Below are 20,605 nucleotides of genomic sequence, written 5' to 3'. Positions count from 1 at the left end.
ATCTGCAGATTAATGCTGTGTTTCCCAACCGGGGTGTGGCGTAAAAGGTTTCAGCACACACTTGCATCGCGGTTCAGCTCACATCTGATGACGCATCTTTAATATGGGTTGTAACCATAGAGGTTGTAACTTGAAAATAATGCGTTATGTATGTTTCTGTCGATGGATAGGCTACACGTGCTGGCTCCCCGGTGATACATTACAAGTAACAGCGATAATAATTAAAGAAGTGGGCAGAACGGTCTCTCTCTCATAGTAAGCTTTATTTAATGCATGTGAGTGCTGCCGTATCTTCGAATATGAATACGGGTGTAGAGCCAGAAGACGCGATTGAGAACTCACATGCGATCGTGATGTGAGAAGATTTGTCTCTGTGCGGTCATCCGAAAGCGCGCACATGCACGTCTCAGCGCGCAACTATTGAGTTCTCTTTCAATTCTTGCGCTTGAACGGACAAACTCACACAAGAAGTAGCCTAATGTCAACATGTCCATCTTGATGAGTATCCAAGCAGACATAGTCTGAACCATAGTCATATTTTTTTACGGTCTATAGTCTGAACATACAGTCGAAAAGCGATACCGCTGGGTCTTAAAGGGGCAGTAGCCTTTACTGCTGTCTGTTTAATGTCAAAGAAGATAAGGAATCACTCACTGCTCTTGATTGAATAGCTTTTTATTTAATTTAAACAGTTAAATATGCAGTAATTTTTCATTTAAATACTTTATTCAATTTATTTACCTAAAAACTAAAGTTAGACCTACCTGAAAAGCATATTTTATTAGTAGCCTATCTTTGCTCATTAGTAATTATTTGTGCTGCTGCTTGTATTTAAGTTTTTTGTTCTTATTTTCTTTATTTTTATTTGACAGTAGTCCTTTTTTCCATGAACATAGCAAATACCGAACCATACAGAAACCGTGAACCTGAAACTGTGAACCTAAAACCGAATCGTGAGCAATCTGTACCGTTACACCTCTAGCGTAACGTATGCGAGGGGGTGCCACAAAATTTACACCATATTCAAAGGGTGCCATGACTGAAAAAGGTTGGGAAACACTGGATTCACGAATTAAGTTATCTAGGCTATTTGACATGGCAGCACTTAAACGCGAGCAAAAAGCTGAATGCTTAAAAAGCTTTTCCGAAATTAATCTCAGTGGAATTACCCTGAATAATGATATAACCGGGTTTTCATTTTTGGATGAACTATCCCTCTCTTTTTACTCCAGTACTGTACTTAATGTTACATAGTAGCTCAGTAAAATAATTTAAGTTAGAGATTTTCTACTGAAATGTAATATATTAATTAATTTATATATTAGTGACTTTTTCCAGGATATTTAATTTTATTAATAAAGTTATACAAATAATTTCAATTATTTGACTTGGTAATTGATGCTACAATCAAGCTCTTGTACCCCCAATTCGTTTGAATGTTTTTGTGCTTTTTGGATGCATCATAATAAATAGGCCTGTTTTACAAACCTTTAAGAATTTTCCCATAAATGTGTCATATATCACTGAAAATGGGAGAATCTCAGCTTTAATGTGGTATATGGCTCATATTCAGGATAATTATGCATCAAATGTGTTGCAGTTTTAAAAATAAGCTTGTGTTTACATTGGAATTTCTCAAAACATGATTTTCTGCGCCCGAAATTCAGCAAATCTTTAACATAGCCATACTCAGTTAATATTAGAGAAGGTTATATTTTAACAGAATGTTCTTTACATTATGTAGGATGATTTTGTGTAGAAAACATGAATCACAAAAAAATAACTTTAGCTGGGTTTTCAGAGACAGGGTCACAAATTATAAATAAAGACCGTGAAATAAATACTGAATCTCTGCAACTTTCAAATGATGTTTTTGCTGATACTGTAGCAATGCCTTTTGTGAATCCTTTATCCATCATACGATACTTCAATAATTCTCCAAAAGTTCTCTTGTAAAATGAATGCTGCTAGAACTGTCTGTTTGTTGTACACCTACACATGCAGCTTTGGTAACAAGAGTCGATTATCTGGCAGACTCAACGACCGAGCCAGAAAATGAGACTGGATGTCAATGTCAACACAAAGACTATGCGTTGTGTGATGAGTAGTTGTTGAATCCAGGACTGTCTATAGCCTATTGTTTTTGGACCTTGTTAGTTTTGCATGACCAAACAAACTAGGTCAGCATAAAACCCCCTGTGAGGTGTTTCCACCAAAGGCAAACGAGTGAAGAAAAACACAAAAAAACACCTGTTTTATATGACAACTAGAAGAGTATCCAGGCCGCATTCAGTCCAGCTGGCTACAACTTTTACATAAATGTCCATTCATTTTGGAGGATGTACATGATAAATTAAACTTTTAGGAAAATAGGAAAAAAATTGTTGGAAAGCCAACTATAACTACAAAAAAACCTTCTTTTAATATTAAATGTATTTATTCCCACGTTTTTCAGGCCTGAATCACATAAATCAATTTAATTTAATTCAATTCACATGTATTTGTAAAGCGTTTTTCTCAATATATATCTTCAGAGCAGCTTTACAGAAAATGCATGTCTACGGTTATCAGAGGAGACTGTGTCCAAGTAATGCATTTCAGAAATGTACATCCATATATAATACAGACAGTTAGCCAACAATGCATTTATTTGAGACTGAAACAATGAGCTCATTCAAGTCCGTTCAATTCCCTGATGTTTTTCATGAGACTCTGACACTTTGATTAGAGTGAAGGATGTCTTGAGACCACTACTGAAGCGCCTTATTGTTTTAGTCACAATAAACCACACAAAAAAAGTTTCAAAATGCAAATATATAATCATCAACTCTCCTGCTAGCAATAAAAAACAGAAGGTGTCAAACTCAGCCCTCAACGAGACATAAAAACAGAAAAATAAAAGTGTAAAGAAACAAAAGCACTATCCTACTGCTACAAAGACAATGGTGTGCATATTTCTAGATAAATCTCTTCTTCACTGAAAAGGACACAGCTCATGTTACAAAGAACCGTGTGTTTTTTGTAACACATTCATCTAAAATTATGATGTGAACCCCTTTGCACTATTTTGGATTAGCTATTGCTTGGAAATATCTTGTCGTTAACGGTCTAGCTGTATGATATATCATAAACATTCTTACCACATACTGCTCTACATGTCATCCGTCTCCCTCTAATCATTCTTTTTGTTTTCACTCTTTTCAACTTTCTCTTTCTGCAAACTGTAAATAGTTTTATGGTGTATAGCAATATGACCCAGCACCCAAAATACTATCAAAACACTCCAACGCAGCCTCCATTCTTCACTATTGTTCAAAACATGCACCATGGGGTCTCACAGGGCTCAATTCTGGGTCCTGTTTCATTCTCCTTATACATGCTCCCTCTGTATACAATTTCTTTGGAATTACAGTGTCTCATACCACTGATGATACTCAGTGTTACGTTCCCTAAAGGTTGATTCAAGTCTACAGAGTTTATTTGATCTTCTAAGAGATGTTAAAGATGGATGTCAGCCAACTTCCTTCAGTTTAATAAAGCAAGGACGCAAGTCTTAATTTTATAATAATCTGCTTCTACAGAGATGGTTGACAGCAAACTAGGACGTCTATCTTGTAATCTACAGAAACTGCCCTGTTAAAGGTCAGCAATGACCTGTTGCAAATTCTCGATACTGGTTTGCACGCATTGTTTGCCTTGTTGGCTTTAAGAGCTTCTTTTGATACAATCAACCATAGTATCTTGTTACACAAGTTGGAAAAGGTGGGAATTCAGGAAGTTTTCTTCTTTCTCCTATTATGTGGTGTGCCCCAAGGGTCAATTTTAGGCCCTCTTCTCTTTTCACTTGATATGCTACCACTGGGTGTCATTTTTAAGAAATATAAGATCTCCTACCACTTCTATGCTGACGATACACAGTTTAATCTACCAGCTAAAATGGACAGTGCTTATCCCTTTAGACGTGCTTTTGCTTTTTTGAGGAGATCAAATGTTGGATGGCTAATATACAATTTTGATATTAGATCTCAGCCCACACTGTAAAAAAAAAATCATGTCTCCAATTGAACATTTTCTAGTGAATTATCACATCTACATTTTTCAGTTGGCAAAATTGAATTTGTGTGAATTGATGCAATAAAGTAATAAACTTGTGAGGGGTACTGTTAGGGGATAAAAGTTTAGAACCCAAGACCAGTTGTGAAGAATGAAGACCAAGAGTCAGGAGTGCAATTAATTTAAGAAAAAACGACTGAAGAATAGTTTGCAGTTTCATCAGCAGAAGCCAGCTTCAAGTCTTGAGTTCGTAAGCCACACTTCCTCTCTTAGATGTACAATGTCTCAACAATTATACTCTTTTCAAGGTCTATCTACGTCATTACTGCAAGGTGAATGATTCTGATTGGCTAAGAGAAAATAGGTAGTCATAGTAGATGTCCACACATTGTCCGTTAATCAGATGCATGTCTCTATAGAGTGTTTGTTGGTGCTTTCACCACGGAATTAGGCAAGTATTGACCTTCCCGTTCTGGGACAGGAGCCAGCTTGTCTAGAACAACATGTCTGTTGTACACATCTAATACTGATCTGCAATACAGAACCCTAGCGCACATACACAGATACACAGGGTCACAGAGTCGGCTGAGCCTTAGCTTGAACCAGAAAGTTTCTCTCAGTAAGAGTTACACACAGAAAAATAGGGTGTCAGAATTGAACCTTCAGGGGTACAACAGCTTGTCGCTGGGGCAGTACCCTTAAAAGGACATCTTTGTACCTTTTTTACTCCTAAAAGGTGCATATTAGTACTTTTGAGTACAAATGCATACCTTAAGGTACAACTATGAACCTTTTTGTGGTAAAAATGGTACAAAAGATGTCCTTTTACGGGTACTGCCCCAGCGACAAGCTGTTGTACCCCTGAAGGTTCAATTATGACACCCTATTTTTCTGTGTGTACAGACAATATTCACCATAATTCTTTAGTGTTTCAGTAAAAGGAAATAATACACAAATTAAAGACAAATCCATATTTCATCTCTGAAAACTGGGCTAAGTGAGTAAGCACTGTTACTGCACTCCTGACATAGGCCAGATCTTCCCGAGTCAGAGGAACTTAGTCCGTACCCCCTTCTTTATGCAGCGCTCTGCATGTTGTTGTTGGGATGATAAATATGTTTAAAAGTCACATTTTAGCAATGCTGGAGTTAATAAACATTTTTGATTAAGTGTATATTATATTATATATATATACACAGGTATTATGTAGCAAATGTTGCCTTAATCAAAAATGTTTATTAACTCCAGCATTGCTAAAATGTGACTTATCTACACTGATTTTATTGCTGACTTATTACACTGACTTATTACACCCGTCTGTTATTGCTGTGGAAAGAATTGTGCTTTTGGGGTTATTCATGGTCTTTTTGGTGTACCTTGTTGATGCTTTTACACTTTTAAATGTCCTTTTAATGTTTGATGGTTAAGGGTGAGTAGAATTATATCATCACATTATACCCAAACATATTATTGTAGCTATTCATAGAGCGAGCCTTTCACTGACTGTTTACAGCTTAACAGAAGTTACACCCATAATTCATGTGAAGCGTCATGGGGCGTTGGAATATGGTGGATACTGCTTAGGAATAAATTTCCCCACTTTTAGTATATAAAAAGTATTTAAGTATGCCTATTATACCGTTTAACAATAGTAAACTTTAAGTGCATGACTAGGTCACAATTATATGTTTCTAATTTGCACTGAATCTGTACTACAAGTGAACTTATAAGTATACACGTAGATTACTATTTTAATACTAGTAGTAGATTTTTTTAATGTTATGATAGTGCACTTTGAAATACAGTATAGTTTATGGGAGAGTGGGGCACATGCTTACGCTTTTTGACATCCTCAGTTTGTGTAAATCCACTTGGGATTCAGAATATTTATTTTTTCCCAAATTAATCTCACACGTCTAATACAGTAATGTGGTTTTGTTTTTATTAATACAGTGTATTCTTTTTTCTTAATTTACCCCAAAACAATGAAGTGAAATGTGACAACATGCCCCACAGGTGTACATTGTAACATGACCAGATGACAGCTTAAAATGTTACCTGATAGAATCAAAAACATATCCAAGACAAAATAAAACATTTTGTCAATAAAATAAAATAATTAGCTTTTTTTAATTAAATAATGGCATTTTTTAATCTTTAAAAATGTGTGAAAAGTTTTAAACTATGCACCTTACAACTAACCCTGCGTTAAGTTGTGCCCGCTCTCTCCTATAGTACGTTTTCTTTAGGTAAATATATCATACTTATAGTTTTCTATTTCTATATTATTTTTGCTATGTTCCTATTTAAGTGGGTTGTTGATGTGACATGGTATTTTCACTGTCACACAAGATAAAAGCAATATAATTAGTATTGTCATCATTTAAAATGCAGTAAATGATTAAACATTTCTGTCTTACATGGACCTGTTGTTATAAAAACAGCTTGTATTTAGATTTTTACAAATTGTCCAAAAAATTGTCCTATGATGTGACTCTCAGGCATGGTTCAGTAAATTACAACTTTTATCAATTAGAAAGCAAAGCAAACAAAATAATAAATACCCTAGGAATAATTTTACAAGTGTAGATTTAGAGTGTTTATAAAGCTGTAACATAACAAAATGTGGAAAAAGTGAAACGCTGTGAATAGTTTTCGGAGGCACTGTAACTCCCTGGCAACCCCCTCAGAACAGCTTTGTTTTCCAATAAATGGACCATCTCAGCAAAAAGGAAGTGGTTAAAACCCCTGTAACCTTTACTTGGAAAGCGCTGTATAAAACTTGGAAACCGGTGCTAAGCAAACTGTGGCACCCTGGCGGGGAATTTAGCACAGGTGTGTTTGTTTTTTACTTTGACTTTCTTCAGAGCATTTACGGGAATTCCTTTGTATGGGGACTTACAGTCGCCGGGCGCACACACTTCCGCTTTTTCCGGTCAGGTAAAAATAGCTATTTTTATCATATCAGATACATTTAAGGGGCCATGGGCTTCGGCCATCCGTCCACTCTCTTCCCTGAACTGAAATGAAGTAGTGGGCTGTACTTTCCACACGATTGACATCTGGTTCAAGTACGCCAGGTTGGCTGGTGGTTATGTTGCCTGCATACCGCCTCCCATGGCCGAGACTGGTATTACGATACCTGACGGGCCCGGGCTAGTAATGCTACTGCTAATTAAGGTTGATATCTCTGCAGTACTATAACTTGACACTTTTTTAATGACATCATCGCCCTTATTTCTTCTCATTCTTTTGATGCGTGTAGGTCATTTTTTTGGATATTTTTACCTCATTTTTACACATGGCACCTTTAATGTGTATTTTTACTAATAAATCATTTGAAGAGCTCTGTAGTTGTAATTGTTACTAGTACAAATTAAATTATAGAGCTCTTTAATTTAATTGTTACTAGTAAAAATATAATTACGACGAGTAACGCTGAAACGTTTTTATGCTGAAACGGCCTCCCATACACATCAAATTTGTAAATATGAATGCTGACTGTGTCCTGATGCAAGTTTATTAGTAAGTATATTGATATTAGTACTTACTACATAAAGTATACTTGAACATTAAGTGTACTAAAATTAACTTGAAGTAGGCCTATACTTTTTTTCTATAAGAGATGGTTTTCTAGTTTTACACTAGACAGATGACTTCTCGTGGGGGTTTTGATTTTAGAGCACACTCGCCATCAACTACAGGGGTGGGAACTTCAGGGCCATTTCCATTTTGACGCCCTAGGTGAAATCCATATCGCCTGCACCTTCTGCACAAATACTGCCCTAACAAAATACAGATTTTGTGCACTTTATATGGTACCATTTTTTATTGGTCTTTTAACTTCGCTTTATTGCATGTTAAAAAAAAGCGCTGCCTTACCAAAGCATTGAGCCGTTTGATCTAATGGCGTTGTTAAGTGTTGCAAATACAAACTTTACATCCAAAAATCAGGCAGTAACTGACAGCGCTCTGATCCAATGGCACATAGGCATTGTCAGATCGACAGTACTCAACAGACTTGAGTGGAAACTTTAGAATTTCAGTGGCAATGAAACGGTGGCAATTAAATTTCAGGTTGGCCATACTACCCTTTAGATCAGAGGTGTCCAGTCCTGCTTCTGGAGGGCCACTGTCCTGCAATGTTTAACTCCAACCCCAATTAAACACACCAGAACCAGCTTGTCAAGGTCTTAGGCTTACTCAAAACTTCCAGGCAGGTCGAGGCAATTCAGAGCTAAACTCCTCTGGAAGTTTAGCCTGACGTGGTCATACTCATTTCTAGTCAGAATATGAGTCTGATACTGCTCCATTGAGCTGTGATTATGGGGTGTGTTTCAACCGAACCAGGAAAGACCTCAATTGGATAGACCTACAACCAATCAGAGCAACGGAGCGACGTCAGAGCTCAACTGCACTGCGTTGCCAAGTCCACGTTTTTCCGCGGTTGTTTTATATGTGCGCGGGTTGAAGCGACTATTATGTGATATATAGACCCATGAGTGCGAATTTTAGCAGGCAACATTGCTAAAATAACACACATTTTGCCCCCCAAACACCATTTCTTTTCCCGGAGAAAATTCCTTCACTAAGAATGAAGGTTGATGAAGGTTGAAATTCCTTCATTAAAGGGGGGGTGAAACACTCAGTTTCAGTCAATCTCATGTCAATCTTGAGTACCTATAGAGTAGTATTGCATCCTTCATATCTCCGAAAAGTCTTTAGTTTTATTATATTTATAAAAGAAATATGGGCTGTACCGAGTCTTTCCGGAAAAAACCGAGCGCCTGGAGGCGTATCGTGTGGGCGGAGCTAAAGAATGACGAATGCGCAAAGCGGTGACGTCCTCAAGCATGGAGAAACCCTTGCTATCGATCTCAGCTAATAGATATGATCCATTGATCCAGAATCTAATTCGGAGGCTGAAATAGAAACAGCAACAGCAGGACGTCCGTCTCTGTGGTATGTACTGTATTTAGTGGCCTGTCAACATTTGTCTTTACTCTCAGTTTATGAGGACATGATTCGGTTTATGGACTATTGTATGCGACCAAACCTTAGTAGCAAGCAAAACGGTTTTGCACGTCAGACTAGTGTAACGTTATACATAGAACAACAATGAAGTCCGAATGACGAAGCACTCGCGTTACGCGTATAACGTTACACTAGTCTGACGTGCAAAACCGTTTTGCGAAAACCGTTTTCGTGTCGTTTACTGATGTTTACTCACACGACGATAAGCAACAGCTCAGACATTTGAAGCAGTTTTACTCACCGGCTGCTTCCAAAGCAGGACCGAACCTTTATCGCTGGGACGGCTCCGTCAAAAACACACTTCTTGGAGTGTGGAGATCCGCTTTACTATGCGACTGAAGCATTTCTGCGTTCAAATCGGTTCAAATGCAGCGCTGCCTTCCCGGAATGCTGTGCTGAAGCGCTGAAGTCGCTTAATGTCAAAGTGGAGGAATGAAGTGGAGCACGGCGCGGACTATAACCGACATTGGTGTTCACGGAAGACTGGATCTGCACCTGAGAGAGTGTTTATGGGCGTGCATTTCCTCTCTCGCTCTAGTCACGCGCGCGCACCCTACCGGGAGAAGAGCCCGTACGGCCCATACAAGGACTTTCCGATTTATTAACGTCAAGTGGACCCATACTTGAAAAAAACTCTCAGAAACTTGTGAGAAACCGGAAGGAGTATTTTTAACACAGAAATACTCCATCAAACGTCCAACATTAGTTTTTGAAACTTTGTCTATGTTTAGGATGGGAATCCAAGTCTTTAACAGTGTAAAAAGCTCAGTATGCATGAAACAGCATTTCATCCCCCCTTTAAAATGTTTGTGCCACAGTAGATTTTCTGCTGGCTCGAACCAGACAGAAAAGCCTTTATTGCCCTTGTGCATCGATGTGCCTTGGCCGTCCAACACCCTGCAGGGGCGTAGCACCAAATTTTGGGCCCTGGGAACAAACCATCTTGCTGGGCCCCCGTACCATGTATGTGTATGTATAGAAAACTGACTTCTAAGGCCCCCCCCTGCCTCGGGCCCTGGTTACTCAGTACCCTTTATCCCCCCAGTCCCACGCCCCTGCACCCTGTCACTGGTTTGTGTGTGTGTGTGTGTGTGTGTGTGTACTAATGTAAACATGCATACATACACAATATGAGAAGCTAAAAATCTGATCATTCATTCAATCTGTATCCTTTAAATTCAACATTTGAAAGAAACTGTACTATTGCCATTCGTAGCCTGTCACATTTCAAAGTCATTTGAGTACAAAGGTCGCTCTGAAATTCGAGTCAATTATGCTTGATTACACCCATACGCCCTGCAGTAAACTACTGACTAGCATTCCCAAAAACAAAAGTACAGCCTACATTTAACAGAGAGCAGCAATTTCTGAGTAGTCTTGTTTACCTGCCTGAAAATTCTAAGCCTCCTCTGTGCTGTTAGCAAAACCAGCACAGCAAGCCATTGTTCATTTTGAGATCTAATTAAACCTCTGGAAATTCCAGACGCAGATGAGTGGGTTTTTTCATTAGTTTGCTGTTGTGATGTCCACGAGAAATCAATTAATCAGATAAAAGCCCTTTTTTTTGTTTTATTGACAAAAAACAAAACTATTCCACATCCTGCCCAATACTGTCCTTCAAACAAATGTCAGATGAGTGCTATGAAAAAATACATTATAAATATATCCATGAATTAATCAGTTTTGTTGGATGGATGGATGGATGGATGGATGGATGGATGGATGGATGGATGGATGGAAGGAAGGAAGGGAGGTAGGGAGGGTTATTGTAATTCAATGGTAACCACCAATTAACCATGCTTTGCTTCAAATTCATAGTTTAACTCTACTGTTAAAACATTTTGTTGTTGTTTTTTGTTGGTTTAACTTTAAAAAGTAAGTAACCTGGTTGCCTTAAAATTTTGAGTTTATTGAAATTAAAAATTTGAGTTGAACCAATGAAGGAAATTTGTTTAATAAATAGAAACTCAAAATATTAATATATCTAACATAACCACAAAAATTTGATAAATCATGAAAATAGCACTATTTTGGCATGTTTCACTGCGTCATCAGAAATAAAACACACAATTACCCAATATCCTTACAAAATATTTTAATAAAGGTTGTTGAATCTCAAAAAATGTTCATTGTATTAACTCAAAATTTTAATTTCAATGAACTCAAAATTTTAAGGGAACTAGGTAACTTTTTTTCTAAATATTTTTTTACAGTGTGGTTAAAAAAAAAATGTAATCAGTACACAAACATGGCTTTACTATAATAATACCATGGTTCATTTTTCAAAAGTTAATAAGCAAAAAGCCAGTTTAAATCCCTACATAAATATTATATTAAACCAAAACAATTATGAGTTACTAAGTGGAATGTTCTGCAGGAACATACACACCCTGTAAACAAAGTACCCCGTTACTGTCATTTCTTTATCCTGTAGCCTAAATAGCAGTAGGGGTTCAATCTTCAACTGGTTGGCCGGAGCCGACAGATCATGTGACCTGTCAGTGGGCGGCCAGTGGCGGCTGCCAGTCGGATTCTGGCCGGGCTGGCAGTCTCAGCCACTGTTGAGCTGCATCTTCCTTCCACTCTTGCTGCATGGAAATACATTATTTTATTATTCTGAATAAAATCTTTTGTATGATAGAAGTTTTAGAGGGGTTTCTCCCAATTAAAGCAGTCAAATGAACGTGATCAAGACTGGGTGCTTACTGATGATTGGCTGGATGCTTAGTCCAACTTGAGCTATGAGTAAAGTGCTCTGCACGTAATCTGAAATCTGAATTCACTGAATCTGCACATAATACATTATTTTATTATTGCGAATATATAGGAATCTATTCTTTTGTATGATAGACTAGGAGGGTTTCTCACTATTAAAGCAGTCAAATGAACATTATTACAACTGGGTGCATGATCAGTGGCGGCTCCTGCCAGCCAGTTGAAGACTGAACCCCTTCTTCTAAATAGGCTATAAGAAAAGTCTTGCATTTATATTCAATTATAATTGTATATAATTATGCTAAAAATCATTAGGATATTAAGAAAAGGTCAAGTTCCAAGAAGATGTTTTGTAAATGTTCTACCGTAAGTAAATAAGTATATATATATAAATATTTTTAGTAGTATTATGCTAGGACTTCATTTGGACAGCTTTATAGGCAGTCCTATAAATTATAGGTTTAGTGTGACACTTGCGGTCTTCTTGTGAACAAACATTTAATTAAAGTTGCTCTAGGCGATCCTGGGTGGAGTAACTTCTTGTTGACGTTCGAAGTGTTGTCAAACAAAACAGAGGCTATAGCTAGACCCTCCCTCCTAAATTAAAAAAAAAAAAAAAAAGATAAATAAATTACTAATAAACACAGTTACTAAAATGAAATTAATATTTTTTTTAAAATCTCAGTGTACAAAGAGTAAAAATAAACCGTCTGAAATGTTTGTAAATTGCCCAAATTGGATAAAAAAAAATGATTTAAAAAAAAATCGATTCCAAATACTAAAATAAAGTACTTTATGTATATAAACCATCAATTGGATATAAAAGCACAAAATCTGCCACACTAGGACATATATCAATCATGAAAAACCCTCTGCAGTGGTCGCACTACATTATATTTTTAAATTCACTCAAAATATTATAATAAAAAATATATTTGTAGAAATAAAATACTCATCGATTTTTTAAGGTCGCACCACATGATATCCAAATGTGGTAACTGCATTACATTTTTGTTTTCCAACTTTGAGAGAGTTAAGAGATTTGAGAGAGCAGATGCATCTTCCTATCTTTAATTGGATTTCAACATAACGTCCATAAATTGGTAGTTTCTTGATAGTCGCACCACATGATATTTCATAAAAATGGACACAATCAGACAATGTTTGTTTGTATATTATGAAAGACATAAAAAAACAAACAAATGCTTTGCAATTTTGTGCAGGATTACAAAACACTTGGAAAATCATGCCAAATAATGAAGAAAAATGGGTGAGGTATTTTCTATGCATTTAAACCAGCTTTTAACAGAAAATGTAGGCATCACATCATTGACCCATTTATGAACTATGGGTATGGGTTGGTATTGGTTAGAAGAAAAATAGATAAAAACCTTTAGATATTAATCTACATATGCGATGGAAATCGGTTAAGTTCATCTTTGCTCACTCTTTCGAATGCATCTTGTGTAAAACGGCTCTATGTTTAATGAAGCACACAAAAAATACCTGACCCGGAAGTGACGTTTAGTTTAAAGAATATGGAATTATTACGTATAACAACAATATATCCAAATATATTATACTGCTTATAAAACATTTTATAAAGAGGATTTTAGAGCTGATAACTTTTCCAAAGCTTTTAAAGATTTGATGAATTAACATGACTTTCCCAGGATAATATATAACATTTTTATGTTTTAAATGCACTGATAATTCCAAATTTTCCCATGGCAAAAACCATTTGATATACAACTGTGGGGTCTGTGAGATATTTTAATGGTTTTGAAATAAGTCTCATGCTCACATTTTGCATTACATTTATTTGATCAAAAATACAATAGAAACAGTAATATTATTACAATTTCAATCTAAATATATATTAAAATGTAATTTATTCCTGTCAAAGCTGGATTTTCAGCATCATTACTCCAGTCAGTCACATAATCCTTCAGAAATCATTCTAAGATGCTGATTCGCTGCACAAAAACAGTTCTGATTATGATCCATGTTTAAAACGTGCTGCTTTAGATTTTTTTGATGAACAGACAGTTCTAAAGAATCTTTTGTAACATTATTAATGTTTTGATGTAATGTGCTCTTGCTGAATAAAAACATTTCTTTCTTAAAAACAAAATGAAAACTTACTGACCCCAAACTGAACAGTAGTTTACATCTAGATCTCCTGTTCAACTGACCCACAGTTGACTAACACAATTTGTATTTATTTTTCTTCGTGTGGAACAGCATTATTGCTTCATTTCAATTATAGCCGTTTTCAACAGTAGCTGATTTTCTTTGTTAACAGGCATGACGTATGGAAGGGCAAATGGCAAAAACACAAAAGAAGGTAACAAAAACTACACCGCAGGCAGTCGGCAAAGAACCGAAGGATACAATATGCTGCTGTCACGCATGACTCAAACATCCAGCATAAGAGGAAGAAGTTGAATCTACATGCAATGTTAGATGAGCCTGTGGCTTAAAAATACAAAAGAGCTGATTAAATGACTTGAAGTGCATTTGCTGGATGACATCGTCTTTGAACACTTATCTATTCCAGACAAACTGGAAATGTCTCTTCTTATGTTGTTATCATTTTCATCCGATTTTAGGGATAACTTACAGATAGGGGTAGGGATAGGGCTATTTTCAGAAAGAAACGTTGATTCAGGAACACGTCTTTCCAAAAATCACTGACACCATGCCGTGAATCACTGGGATGTTTGTGTTTGTGCCAGACATGATCTAATGCAATGCATTCTGAACCAAGATATTACAGCCAGCTGAAGAAAGGTTCACTGCCTTTTGAGACCTCAAAGACATACCACAAAATGGCAATTTTCTCAAAATAACAACATCTTATTAAAGGGTTAGTTCACCCAAAAATGAAATTGTCGTTAATGACTCACCCTAATGTCGTTTCACACCCGTAAGACCTCCGTTCATCATCAGAACACAGTTTAAGATATTTTATATTTAGTCCGAGAGCGTATCTAAGTGCACACTATACTGTCCATGTCCAGAAAGGTAATAAAAACATCATCAAAGTAGTCCATATGTGATATCAGTTAGTTAGTTAGAATCTCTTAAAGCATCGAAAATACATTTTGGTTCAGGATCATATTGATTCATGATTCGGTTCGCCAATATCACGCGATTTCAGCAGTTTGGCACGTGATCCAAATCATGAATCAATACGCTGATTCACAACCATTTTAATCTTTATTTGAGGTTTGAAAACAAATCCAGAAGAGAAGACAATGCTGAATAAAGTCGTAGTTTTTGTTATTTTTGGACCAAAATGTATTGTCGATGCTTCAAGAGATTCTAATTAATTCAATTCAATTCAATTCAAACTTTATTATCATGTGTACCGGAGACATTTGTCACACGGTACAATGAAAATCTTATTCTGCGAAACCTTCCAGCAGCATTAAACATCAATTAAACAAATAACAAGTAACATAAATAACAAAGAAACATACAACAACAACGTGTATGTATGCTTGTGTTCAGTGCAAAATTTGCATAGGTAGGTTGGCAGTAGTTATGTTATGTTGTGTGCCTAATGGGGTAAAAAATGGTTTTGTGATTTCACACTTCTATAACGTCTTCCTGATGGTAGAAGTGTGAAATAAGTTATGCTACTGTCTTTTCTGTTGACCCTGGCCTGGTAAATACTCTCCAGCGTTGATAAGGCTGTTCCTGTGAGTTTTTCAGCTGCTCTCACCACCTGTTGCAGAGCCTTGCGATCCCGTGCTGTGCAACTACCAAACCAGACTGTGATAGAGCTGGTGAGGATTCTCTCAATTGTACACCTGTAGAGGCTGATGAGTATTTTTCCTGCCATGCCAAATTTCCTCAGCCTTCTTAAGAAATACAATCGCTGTCGTGATTTCCTCACCAGGTGTACGATGTTTTGAGTACACGAGAGATCCTCAGATATGTGAACACCAAGGAGTTTAAATGTGCTCACTTTCTCCACCACAGTCTCTCCAATGTGCAATGATAGGTGCTGCTGCCTCCTTCTCTGTGGGTCAACAATCATCTCCTTTGTTTTACCAATATTTAGGGAGAGATTGTTGTCCTGACACCACTTCACCAGGCCATCCACCTCCCTCCTGTATGCTGAATCATCACCTCCAGAATGTACTATCATAAGCAAACTTGATGATGTGGGTGTTAGTCTGGGAGGCAACGCAGTCATAGGTGTTAAGTGTATAGAGCATGGGACTCAGTACGCAACCTTGCGGGGTCCCTGTATTAACACTTATTGTCCTAGATGTGTGGTTGCCCATTCTGACAGACTGAGGTCTGCCTGTTAGAAAATTCAAGACCCAAATACAGAGGATGAGTGGCACACCAAGGGTGGAGAGCTTGTTGACCAGCTTAGATGGTATCACAGTGTGAAACGCTGAACTAAAATCAATGAACAGCAGTCGAACAAAGCTATCCCTACTCTCTAGGTGTGTAAGGGTTGTGTGTATTGTTGTACTAACAGCATCCTCTGTAGACCTATTCGATCTATAAGCAAACTGGCAAGGGTCCAGAGTGTCTTGTACAATCGTCTGAATGTGTCTCATGACGATTCGCTCAAAACATTTCATCATTATAGGAGTCAATGCGATGGGTCAATAATCATTAAAAAGGTTGCTTTGTTCTTTTTTGGCAATGGTATGATGATAGTGGTTTTAAAGCAGGTGGGAATTGAGGTTTGTGAGAGGGACAGGTTGAATATGTCCGCAAAGACATCTGCTAGCGTCCATGCACTCGTCCAGAAATGTTGTCCACAACGGAGGTTATTTTCCTCAGAGCCTTTTCCACATCTGCAGATGTGATTGTGAATGGTGAATTCAGCATGCTCCCACTGTCCAACTCTCTTCTCAATGGCGCAGGGGTACTTCAGCGCTGGGAAGATGAATCTGTATTTAAACTGGGTCATCAATGTAGTAGAAATGTGAAATAATTTTTTAACTTCTAGACTGAGAAAAGACAAAAAATGTATTTTTGTCTCATGGGGATGAAAGACTACAATTCCCAGAATGCTTCGCTGCCCTGTGATGCCATTCCCAAAGCCACCAACTTGATTACTGTGACTGAGTTAGAGAAGACACTACAATTAAAAACTGAACGTGTCTGTTCAATATAATGAGAGAGTCGCCGCGCGAGTATCACAGCACTGAGCACTAACTGCAGGAGTGAGATAAATGAGCTGATGAGCTCTCGTGATGAGAGCTGAGGTAATCGCGACTACACTCGCGGCATACATTCACAACACGAGTTCAGTCTGGCGCGTTTCAGTTCATGCCTTTGCAAGCTTAACTTTCATAGAAATTAATTTGAGAAGTTAGAAGACTTACATTGCTCACCATAGCTCCGTTTAAATGAGTGCCTGTAGCTGCGAGCTGAGCTCTCCCTGCGAGCTGAGTGTGATCTCCATCCCCCATGGGCAGATTCAAAACATGCGGAAATGGCTCCCTCTGCTGGCTGTAGTCTTTAGCCTTATTCCAAACATTCCTCCTATGATGCAAATATCATCAATTTGCATCATAGGAGGAATTTTTCCAGAAATAAAATGCATAAATCTCTTGTCTCAGGGGGATATGAGGGGGGGAAAGCACAATCATTTGAACATACTCCAGGGTTTCTACTGATACAAAGCCATATGATAATCGCTGAAGTAACCCTTTAAGGGACTCAAAGCAAGCATAGAATTCATTAAACTCATCCGGAGTGATGTTACTGTCAACGATCTTACTCCTGCTTCTACCTTTGTAGTCTGCGATGCTTTCTAATCCTTGCCACATGCGTTGGGAATCCACAGTGGAATAGTGACCCTCTAACTTCAATCTATATTGCCTTTTGGCATCTTTTATGGCTAACTGAATTAACTAACTGATGTCTCATATGGACTACTTTGATGATGTTTTTATTACCTTTCTGGACATAGACAGTATAGTGTGCACTTAGATATGCTCTCGGGCTAAATGTAAAATATCTTAAACTGTGTTCTTAAGATGAACGGAGCGCTTATGGGCGTGGAACGACATTAGGATGAGTCATTTATGACATAAATTTTATTTTTGGGTGAACTAATCCTTTAAAACTGTAAGCAGCGATGACAGGCCCAAGCTGCTGGCTTCAGGGTAACTGTACACAACAGGCAATATGCATTTAAACATTGAAAATCGCTCAAATATGCCACATTTACCGCATTAGCAGGTGCCACTATGAACACCAGCCACATGATGTCATTTAAATATAGAAGATATTTTTAATGTGATATAATAGTTTTTTTTTTATATGTTCAAAGTTATCTTTTGCAGCTCAAAATTCTGTAAGTCCAGAAGGCCAGTATTTAATTCAAGGTCTTTTTATATTTTTATTAACACAATTATTAAACTAATTATTTAAAACTATATTGTCAGTGCCCTACAAATGAAGTTGAATTCACCTCATTAACTGCAGCAGTTGGTGCTGCTATGACCACAAACCACAACGGTCACATCTATGAGATCAATTCAATTTAAAGATGATGTCACGTCAATTTCAAATGAGCGCAAATACCGTTTGAATGGTTACGTTGTATTATCCTAACACTTCTCTTCATGTGTTTTTGACCTACCTTAGCTACTGTTTGTTCACCAATCTTATGCAAAGAAGCATGCTTTCATTTCAATATTTGTGACTAATTTTAATATTAGTGCCAGGTAAGAGCAAGATGGGCATCTAAATTTTATGGAAGTTTATTATAAACTTCATTATAAAATGTACTTATAAATTAGACTGGGTAAACCCTGATCTGCCGGCGATTTGATTTCACCCTGCAACTCAGTCTGGAAACCGTACATTCATTTGTACTGCTTCTGTTAAACTTTTGTGAGAATAAGGGCCCCAAATATTTAGCGTACTATTTATATATTAATAATAAAATAATAATAGATTTTATTTATAATGCACTTTTCATTCCAAAGAATCAAGTGCAACAATGGAAAAGGAAAAAAAAGTATATAAAATATAGAATAGTACAAACAATCAACCAACACATAACAGTTAAAAGCTTTTCTGAACAGAAAACAAAGCTGATGGTGGAAGTCACTTTAAGCTCCACAGTACACTAGGGTCCTCTCCATATTTTACATTTTTCCCAGCACTTTGTTTACTGTTGCTACATAAACAAAGTCTTTCACAGCAAACTGTATTCCATATTGATAAATAAAATATTGACAATTAAAAAATGTTCATGACATTATTTCAATAAAACCACTTGTCCTAGACCCTATAAATATCCTCCATATACTTCCAACATACTCAAATCTATACATATGTACAAGTGAAATTATAAAAGTATAAGTATAAATATGTCATTAAAAGAAACTTTATGTCCTTGAAGAATAATATGGTTTAGTTAACTATGTATGTTTTATTAATCTTAGGTAATGTTAATCTCACCATTTAGGGGAGAGTGGGGCACAACCTAATGTGTTTTGACTATCTCAGTTTGTATAAATCCACTTGGGGTTTAGAGTATTTACTTTTTCCCACATTAATTGCACACATGTCTAGTACAATTATGTGGTTTTCTGTCATTAATACAGTGTATACTTTTTTCTTAATTTACCCCGGAAGAATGGAAGTGAAATGTGACAACATGCCCCATAGGTGGGCTACACTGTAACGTGTGAGGGGGCACATTTTAACATGAGCAAATGACAGCTTACAATGTTATCTGATGTAATCAAATACATATCCAAAACTAAAATATTTTGTCAATAAAATACAATTATTAACTTTTTTAAATGAAATAATGGAATTTTTAATAGGGGCTCATTGTAACACAGTGTTATAACACACCCCATCTGCGTGACTGGGATTTAAACCGCGACTCGTGCCTTCTGCTGTTAGATCTGCCTTAAAGGTCCCGTTCTTCGCGATTCCATCTTTCAAACTTTAGTTAGTGTGTAATGTTGCTGTTGGAGCATAAATAATACCTGTAAAATTATAAAGCTCAAAGTTCAATGCCAAGCGAGATATTTTATTTAACAGAAGTTCCCTTTCAAAGCCTACAGCAAACGGCCGGTTTGGACTACAGCAGGAAGTGCAGGGATGTATTGACGTCACTAGAACAGTTTGTTGACTAACCCTCCGCCCACAAGAACACGCAAAATAGGGGGCGTGCTCTCCCATGTGGAGAAGAGTGCGCATTCAGCGCTTGCATCGCCCCGTTATGGTAAGAGGCGGGACCTTTCCGGGAAAAGTGCGCTAACCTGCTGTCCAATCACAACACGGGAAGCGCTGGCCCAATCAGAACTCGTTACGTGTTTCTGAAGGAGAGACTTCAAAGAACAAGGAAATCATCAGGCCGTTTTTAGGACAGAGGAAACAGCAGTGTACAATTAAGTAAATTGTGTGAAAAATACTGTTTTTTTACATGCGAAACATGAACTCATGTTATATTGCACACAGTAAACATAATCAAAGCTTCGAAAACACGCAAAGAATGGGACCTTTAATGAACATCTCTCCTGTTAAAGGGATGTTCAAATAAAACAGTTAACTGGAGCCATTGACTTCCATAGTATTTTCTTTACCTACAATGGATGTCAATGGCTCCAGTTAACTGTTTGATTACTGACATTCTTCAAAAAATCTTGGATGACAGAATTTTCTATTTAAAGTGAACTATCACTTTAAATAACAGATATAAGAATACAATTATATCAGATTTGTCTTATTTTAAATAAACACAAAAAAACAGAGATGATAAATAAACTTAAGTAAGAAATTTACTTTTGTTGGAAAA

General features: G+C 37.0%; 1 protein-coding gene across 1 annotated transcript in view; it reads right to left on the bottom strand.

The window, feature by feature from the left end:
- LOC137045474 (V-set domain-containing T-cell activation inhibitor 1) overlaps positions 1-20,605 on the bottom strand; it is a 76,034-nt gene that overhangs the window by 50,307 nt on the left and 5,122 nt on the right. The window lies entirely within an intron of this gene.

Source organism: Pseudorasbora parva, chromosome 17, assembly GCF_024679245.1.
Source record: "Pseudorasbora parva isolate DD20220531a chromosome 17, ASM2467924v1, whole genome shotgun sequence".
NCBI classification, from domain to species: domain Eukaryota; kingdom Metazoa; phylum Chordata; class Actinopteri; order Cypriniformes; family Gobionidae; genus Pseudorasbora; species Pseudorasbora parva.
Note: the sequence above shows the minus strand (reverse complement) of the source record. Positions and strands in the feature narration are given on the sequence as shown.